We start from the raw sequence: 7,399 nt of genomic DNA, 5'->3' as shown, positions 1-7,399 counted from the left end.
CACATTTAATAAAATTTTTAATGGATTACAAAGTTACTTTTGAGCTTGTGTTATACAAAATTATCTGGACATTTGTCCAACTTAAGGGATAGGTGTCCATCTTAAGGCTCTTGCAGGTATATTTGATGAGTATTATATAATTTAAAAAAAATTGCGGAGGTAGGGAGATAAAAGCATAACAAAAAAAAAAACATTATTCCGGTATTTTCGGACATAAAAACACCGGAAATACGTCCGAAAATACCGGAAATTTGGTAAAATACCGGAACACAATCACCCCTGTATATGTGCATATTAATTAAAATATCCGATGGTTTCGGTATTAAAATGTTGAATACGGAAACCAGCGGTAAGTAGAACTTCCGATAAGTCAAAGTTTTTCGTCGGTCCCTTTACGTTCGAGTTATTGCGAATCGACTGTGTATATTACAAGCACAAAAGTTTGTCTAGCTGTATAGTTCTACTTAAAAAAGTAGAGATTCAAATGCGATGGTGAGTCGCAATGGACTATTAGTCGATTTTAATGAAATAACATCTCGATGGAACAAATCAACGCCGCAATTCTTTTTAAAGTTCTAAAACCTCACTGTGTCAGGAAGGACTGCGTAGCCTGAAAAGTTCTTCTGCCTTGTCTGCAACCACCTTGGCGATGGCGAGGGAGGAGGTGGCAGCAGGAGAGGGGGCATTCCTCACATGCAGGACCCTCCCACGGAACTCCTCGCGACCTTCATCGAACACAAAGTCGTCCACCAGTTCTCCGTCTTCGGCGATGGCCTGGGCCCTCACTCCCGAGGGTCCCCTGTGGGAGGGAGAAAGGGAATTCAAAACGACTGGTCGAGGAATTTTCACATAGGTTGACATCGTAAATAGAGATTCAATTGATTGAATCTCTATTTACGATGTTAAACAACATACCCGAAACTATCCACTTGCCAGGTGGTGAGGAAAGGTTAACATCGTAAATAGAGATTCAATTGATTTGAATCTCTATTTACGATGTTAAACAACATTCCCGAAACTATCCACTTGCCAGGTAGTGAGGAAAGAAAAAAATAAACTTTGAAAATAAACAGGCTAATTTTTATTAAGGAGGTACTCTAGTCTAGAGGCTTGATTTTAAGGTGCTTTTACAAGCGTAATAGAAAAAAAAACAGTAGCTATTTTCATTATCCATTTTTATCAGTTTTTTATTGATACTTTAAAAGTATAAAAATGCATAATACTTGAAAAAAAAATCAAAATTGAAGTTGGTGGAGGCTGGCCAAGTGGGGACTCTAAAAAAAGGGGGGGTCTCCTGGTTGACATGATTCTAATCCTCCAGGTGGTCTGAAACATATAGTCAAAGTTACTTTTTACTAAACGAGGGTGTAGAATTGTCTGGACGAAGCCGATTTGAAAATAAAAATTTTTACAGAATAGTGTCGTTTTGAGAAAAAAGTTCAATTTTTGGCTCATTTTTTAAACTTTGGTATTTTTTAAAAAATAATAAAAATCAAAAAATACAAAAACCCCCATGTTGAGACAATTTTGATAATACTAAGAAAGTCTGTACCAAATTTTAGGTAAATCGGTGCATTAGAACTCGAGATATCTCGTCGACCGTATCGAAAAACTAGTTTCGAGAAAAACGCGTTTAAAGTTTGCAGTCTCATTTCAGCAAAAGAGTTTATTTCGACAAAACGAACTGTAACTCCAAAAATAATTGAGTTTCCATAAATCCTGTTAGAAACTTATTCTTAAATGTCTAAACTCTAAGGATATGAAAGGAAAAAAAATCGATTTTTTTGCATTTCTAGACTAGAATACCCCCTTAATTCATTTACTTATTTGTAAAAAAATTTAATGAATTTCTTCTTGTGCTGCAAAATTTCTTTCCATTTATATTTTTCAATTCAAAACCTGAATCAATATTATTTGCCTTTTACAATGCTTCCAGTCCACAATTCACAGACTAGTTTTGTCTCATACTACAGCAGTATATGACATTCTGACCAATTCGATTAAATAAAATCATGTCTTTTTGAAAAATACTTTCGTATTTTTACAATAAAAAAACAGGAGTTTAATTTAAAATTTAGAAAAAAAAAAAACTCCTGTGAGAGCAAGGGTGCCCACAGGGGGGGGGGGATTATGGCGCAAGTTGCACCATCAAAATTTTTGGAAGCGATTTTTAATTTTTTTTAAATTAATTTATTTAAATTTATTTATTGATTTAGCTTTATTTTAAATTATTTGTTTTAATTTATTTTATTCTGTTTATATTTTATTTCACTTTTTTATTTAGTTTGTGTGTATGTGTATGTCATTAGAAGTCATAACTTTTCTAATAAAATAATAATAATAATAATAATAATTAAAAATAAATAAATAAAAAATATTTTTAAAAAATAAATAAAAAAAAAAAAGAGAGCTAAAAAATAAAAAAGGAAAAGAGGGTTGAAAAACATATGGGGGGAGGGGGGACTTGCGCCATTAAACTTGGGGGGGGGATGGGCACCCCTGTATGAGAGAGAAAAAGAGTTTGAGAATGACTGCTCAAGAAATTGTCAGATTGAATCTTTACAGGCAATATTTAAAAATATCGCCTTTAGAGATTCAACATGCAATTTAATAGGTATGCCAATATTTAAATGAGACGAACCTCTCAACCTCTTTTGTAAAGCTAAGGATGCATCGACGGCCAATCCGAGTGCTCCAATGTGTAAAACACTTGGCGTAAATGAAATTCACGATAAACGCATAAGTTGCAACTTTATACATATGAATATTTATTTTTAAAGTGGGAAAATGAAAATTTAAGAATTAACATTGCTTCAGTAAAAAAAAAAAGCTGAAGTGTATGTACGATTTTTTCATCCCTCGACAACATGGATTACCATGTGAGAGCTCGGGATTGTTTTTGCAGCAAAAAAAACTAAAGGTAACAAAATAGAAATGACTAGTGAATAAAATAATTATTATATATTGCCGATGGAGTTCTTATGAAAAGGCTGGTCCATAGTTTTTTTTAGTCATTGGAGTAAGAAGTTTAGTCTTGTAGTTTGACTTGAATTACCAGCGATTCCTTTCCAGGGTTCGAAAATATCATGATATTTTCAAAAATATTGAAAAATATTTTTGAAATATTTGAATTGATTCGAAATTCGAATTGATTTGAATCGATTTCGAATATTGAATATTTTAATATTTAAAAATATTGAAAATATCCAATAATTTGATATATATCGGATATTTTGATATTCATCCGATATTTTCAATCAGCACAAATTAAAGTCTTCAATGTAGTAAATGCATCCTCAAATCACTCTTTATTTCCCTATATTTTCTTTATTTTCTTATTTTCTTATTATAATATGTAGACTTAAAATAAGGTTTCTTTCATTATTTATATCTAATATTTGATTTTACATTTTTGTCAATTTTAATTGAGTTACTTAGCATTAGCTGTGAAACTCATTTTTCTTTTGTTAGTTACTTTTACACATTTTTATGATTCAGAAATACACAGTCACAAAACATTTTCTTTTTTCTGAGCTGTGTTTTCTGAGCTCAATGTTTAATATTTAATTAGGCACTTTTAATATGAATATAAAATACGAGTAAATGATGAATATTACATCACTTTGTTATATTCATGATGTATCAATATATCTTTAAAATATAGTACATCACTTTTTAGTTATTTTCAAAAATAAATGAACAATATTAATATGATTCATGTAATTTTTATATTGAAAATACTGCGGGTGAAAAATAAATATCAAAAATATCAAAATAACATGCTGTTTTCAAAATAAATATCGGATATATATCATGATATATATCGACTGATACATATCGGCCAACCCCGTATCCTTTCAGGTCTGAAGCTGGTCATAAATTCAAGAGTGTGTATTTGTAATTTAGACTTTCATAAAATCCAGCATCAACAACTGAGGTTGCCAGGCAAAAATTCAGGCCAAAAATAGCCAACTTGTTGGAAACTCACCCTCCTTTTTGGGCATTTTGGAAATATTTAGAGGGTAATCTACTTTCCCAAAAACTCATGCAAGCATAGAGGAACAAAATCACGAAAATAAAAAACAACAGCGAAAATGTTTGAAACGCTAATTGTGATGACTTCAGAGTTGCAAAACATTTTCCTAATAATCTTTATCTCAGCTTAAGGTGTCTAAGGACCCTTATCCTTCCAAGTTTTTGACTTTCTGAAAAGAAAATAACTGTTATGTATAATTCAATTCTGAACAATTTGATACCTTATTTATTCCCATACGCAAAATTTTTTTCAAGTTATCGAAAAAATGTGTAGACTTTCCCCATACAGATTTATGTTGACAGCATCTGTTTAAACCTCTTTTTCTCAGGTTTCTCATTTTGCGTGCGTGATATCTCATAAAGTTTCTTATATTTTTCCGTAAAACTTTTAAGGCATGTTTGTCTGGTTTATTTTTATGATCTGAACCTAATTTTTTTTTTTTTTTGCTTTATAAGTTAATATCAAAATTTTCTAAAATTTTGGGTGAAAATGCTTTTTTCAATATTAACTTTAATTTGTTAGTCAAAATTTAGGTTCAGATCATAATAATAAATCAGACAAACATGCATGAAAAGTTTTACGGAAATACATAAAAAACTTTCTGAAATATCACGCACGCAAAACGAGAAACCAACAACTGGGAAAAAGAGGCTTAAACAGCTGCTGTTAACATAAATCTCTATGGGGAAAGTTTACGCATTTTTACCATAACTTGAAAAGTTTTTTGCGTATGGTAATAAACAAGGTATCAAGTTGTTCAGAATTAAATTAGACATAACATTTATTTTTTCCAGAAAATCGAAAATTTTGAAGGTCCTTAGACCCCTTAAAATGTGGCAATAAGAAATTAAATCCGGTTCTTATACACCCAAATCTACACTCTGAAGGCCAATTTTGTTAGGTAACCCTAAAAATAGGCGACTGAAAATTTTAGACCTTAATCTTACCCTTTTTATTTAGTTTCGGGACGTTACGTTTTCCGTATGGTGAATATTAAGTAAACTGTCATGCGCGCTTTAAAAACTACATACATGAAATTTTTATCCGTTTTACATGGATAAAAATGTATCGCTAAAAAAGTCAAATCAATGGTTTGACTAAGAAAGTAGACAAACACTTGTTTGGCTAATCCTTTTCAGTTTTTCTTTTTTGGCCAGCTCTTTTCAAAACAAGCCAAATGGGCTATTATTAGCCAAATCCCCAAGTATCAATTGCAGAAACTAAACTGTTAGGCATACCAAATAAATTACAGTAGAAGACCGTTATAACGCCGACCTATATAATGCAATTCTCTATAAAACGCACAACTTTTCACAAGTAAACAACATATTTTGAAGTTTAAAAAATCCCTCTGTTTTGCTTTGCAAGCATTAAAATTGTAAGGCAAATCAAATTTTGAAAGTTTTTCATCTTTCCATCTCATTTCAGAGCTTTTAAATTGAAAATGAGTAGGGGAGACCGGGGCAAGATGACTATGCTAACAATTTTTGTGGTTTATCAATTTATTTTTAAGGACAGTAAAATTAATTTTACATGAGCTATTAGAGTAGTCCTTTGTAGTATTAAATATATTACCATTTAATTTTTCAAATAAAAATAACGAAGGATATTTTTATTTTTTCATAACCTTAACAAATCGTCATCTTGCCCCAGTACTGGGGCAAGATGACTTTGACCTAGGGGCAAGATGACAACGTTGAAAAAGGTTGAACATATTTTATGTTTTGAATATGTTATCTAGTTTTACAAATGGTAACTGTGTTTTTACATGTTACTAAGTATCAAATTAATCGTAATGCATTGTAGCGTAATGTTCAAGTGTTAAGTTGTGCAGCTAACAATAGACACAAATAAAAATATCATTTTCACGATTGAAACATTCCTCATGCCACCACTCTTGGATTTTACAACTCTGGATCTATTCTTCTGTTGGAAGGTCACAAAATTCCATTCTCCAAGCAAGGCATCTTAGAACACTATTCTTTGAATTTGATGCAACTGCATTGTTTAGCATGAATACTGGCCCACAGTAATATATTTGGGCCTACAGGAACTTGATCTGAGTTTTTTTTTACTCCCTTTTTAGCTTCACGAGCTTATTTTCCCTGATTTTTAAAATATTTCTTTTTTTTTTTCCACTTTTCTCCTTGTTCTGACATTTCTTTGATGGTTGCGCTTGTAAGAATGTTTGAGCTTCAGTTTTTGTTTTCTCGAATTGTGTTGCTTTAGGCAATGCAATGAAATCAAAAACATTAACAGGCTTCTTTGGTGTATCGGAATCAGCATTTGCCATAATTTCTGCTTCGTCTGGAAGGTTTATATGTTGGTTTTCTACTCCCAAGATCTGAGGATTAGCACTATTATCATCAGTTTCAGAGCCAACAACGTCATAGTCCGCTAAAAACAAGAAAATTATGAGACTCGATGCCTCATTCTTTAAACCCTTTATCGGCATTTCCAACTATAGCTGCTTTAAAGTAAGCGGTGCTCAAAAGCTCACTAATATTTTTTTCCTGTGATAGTTTGTCCTTGATGAATGACCATAAAGTTGTAACATTCTTGGCTATAGTAGGTGTTTAATCGGCTGAAAAATGACGCATTAGGAGCTAGAGATGATGCGATGTTTGGGGGTGGCAACCCAGCCATGATAATGTTTTTTCACTGCAATATAAGATAGCCTGCAAATCTATGCGAGATTTATGATTGTCAATAATCAACAGAGCAGGAGATTCTTTGCTTGGTTTAATTCATTCAACTAGTCATTTGGTCAACTAGTTTATAAATAGCCCCTGGTCACCCGATTTCGAACGATACCTCCCTTATTCAATGCGCCCTTTAGCATCAGAAGAGAAGCGCAAGGTCGCGTGGACAAACGCACAGCGTTTACAGGAATTTAATCAAGTGGACAACATAGTTAGTTTAATAAATTCCGAAACACGGGCAATAGGCAAGCTCTTCATCTTGCCCCGCGTTGCTGCCCGTCATCTTGCCCCAGATTGCCTGTTTGAACGGATTCTTCTCCATTGCCATAAAAAAAGGCGATAAATTAACATTTATTCATGGTAATGGGTAGTATTTAAACTAAGTTACTCATAAATACTCAAGAGACGCGATATATCCTATATGTATATGCAGCAGAGCTTATTTACACATGCATAAAAGTTATACCGTGGCAACGGTAAACAATCAGAGCTTCAGAACTAACACAAATATGGCGATTTCAGCGTCTCTATACTGTTGCTGAACGAACATCGGATAGGAGAGCCAGTAGCATACAGTTGATGCAGTTACCTAGTTTAAAACGTAAAAATTAAGTCATTCGTCATCTTGCCCCGGTCTCCCCTACTCATAGTAAACAGAAAA

General features: G+C 32.6%; 1 pseudogene; it reads right to left on the bottom strand.

The window, feature by feature from the left end:
• Positions 1-468: 468 nt before the first annotated feature.
• LOC129233261 (L-2-hydroxyglutarate dehydrogenase, mitochondrial-like) overlaps positions 469-7,399 on the bottom strand; it is a 30,776-nt pseudogene continuing 23,845 nt past the window's right edge.

This window comes from Uloborus diversus, unplaced genomic scaffold (assembly GCF_026930045.1).
Source record: "Uloborus diversus isolate 005 unplaced genomic scaffold, Udiv.v.3.1 scaffold_302, whole genome shotgun sequence".
NCBI classification, from domain to species: domain Eukaryota; kingdom Metazoa; phylum Arthropoda; class Arachnida; order Araneae; family Uloboridae; genus Uloborus; species Uloborus diversus.
The sequence above is the reverse complement of the archived record's forward strand: the minus strand, read 5'-3'. Positions and strand labels throughout refer to the sequence as shown.